Here is a 1885-nt window from a genome sequence, read left to right as displayed (position 1 = left end):
CGCCGTCAACAGATGCTGAGATGGTACTGCCCTCAACACCAAAAGATGAAACAAATATTATTAAAACAATCAAACGACAGCTTTTCGCAATATTTATCATTAATGTGGTGTCCAATAAAGCTTCAAACTTCCTACCAACGTGCATTTTTGGTTTAAAAAATGTGTAAAACTCACTAATAGATGATAACCTCACTTATTTTCTGAAAAATCCAGCACAAATACATAGCATGGCAAAGGTTTTTCCTAAGATATGCGCCCCTATATGCCAGCCCATAATTTATACAAAAACAACGCGTCTGTAGCTAAGCACGGCGCTACAACAGGAACAAGACCGCGCGAATAGTACGGGGGTGTTCGCGTGGCGTAAGTGGACTTCGCGGATATGTAAAGCATGATAATGTTGTTTTTTATGCGTGTGATGTGAACAGAAAGCTTTTTGTACTTGGCATACAAATTTTGGTGTTGTGTTTGGTTCGAAACCGGTGGATACCAGTTGGCCCATTTACTACAATGGGACGAACACGTCCGCCTTCGCACGCGCCATGTCTAACTGCTCTTTACCGTCGCTTACGGTGATCCTTGCTGAGCTGGCAGGTCTATAGAATGAGATCAGTTCTTGAATGAGGAACGAGCCAAGCATTGACGACTACTGCAGTGACTGCGTATTTTCGGCTTATTCAAATGAAGGAGATGATTAACCCGTACCAGCATGCACAGACCAAAGTTTCCTAACAAAGTATTGGTACCTGGTTGCAGCGATACAAATGCTGTCTCACAGCTCTGAATTCGTGTTCAGCTGGGCACAATTGCAAAATTGGTTGAACATGGTTAGTTAACCTCCAAATTTGGGACATGCCATGAATAGAGTGATGTAAATGTGTGTCAGATTGTAGCCATGGCTGGCAAGAGCTGTTTTTTAACATTGAAAGGTGCATGTGGCAGTGATTGACACCCTATCATAGGACAAAATGGTTCCAAAGCACATCAGATATCAGGTAGAGTGCTTGCATAGTGTGTCAGTGAACATTTCAGTGAAGCATGCACTGAACTGTATTGTAATACTGCATTCCATCACATGGCCAGACAATTTTAATCACAAGTGCAGCAGGCTGCCATCTGCAGTAATGCATATCTGGCTCTAGGGTGTCATTCCATCTTCATATGGGACTGTGTCAATGGCTAAATCTTGCTGAAGAATATGGATGCAACTGGGAGGTGCTATGTGTGCCAAGCTGGAGATGAAAGTTGACAAACTGGAGGCAATAGTTGGAATGGTTTGCTATGGGTTGAGTTGCAGGGCAATTACTTAAGCAGTACCATCACATTTGAAGGCATGAGTATCACACTTACACCCTACATGTATGCTGGCTTTGTTCTCAACACTGAACATGCTCACAGTGTCCCAGAATTCATCCAGTGGGTTGTACAGGATGTGACCAGAAATTCATGCTGCCAGAATTCTGGCTCTCTGTGGCCATTTACACTATTTATTGCCACCACTCTGTTGCCCTTTTACTCAGAACCCATAGATCTGACTTACCAGCCTATCTGTCAAGCCCTAGGCACTCAGATGCTTGGTTGGCCTGTTTTAATGCTGATTCACTGATTTTTAGCAAGGGGAGAGGTAATGGGCAGTGTACCTCAAGTTAGTAGTGTCATACCATGAAAAAGCATTGTTCCATACAAATCTGCCTTTACACAGTTCCTGTTCTTTGTGGAATGTTGGGTTTGCTGTCCCATCTCTAAGCTTCTGTTTTATCTCCATTTCTTGGTCCCCTGTCAAGTTTCCCTTTAGATTTATGTTTTGTTTAGTTTACTGCCCTGCGACCCCAGCCCTACGGCCAGCCTGGAAACTGCACCACATGTGTTGTGTTCTGTGCGGGGC

Source organism: Pollicipes pollicipes, unplaced genomic scaffold, assembly GCF_011947565.3.
Source record: "Pollicipes pollicipes isolate AB1234 unplaced genomic scaffold, Ppol_2.1 Scaffold_7262;HRSCAF=8765_pilon_pilon_pilon, whole genome shotgun sequence".
Classification (NCBI taxonomy): Eukaryota; Metazoa; Arthropoda; class Thecostraca; order Pollicipedomorpha; family Pollicipedidae; genus Pollicipes; species Pollicipes pollicipes.
Note: the sequence above shows the minus strand (reverse complement) of the source record.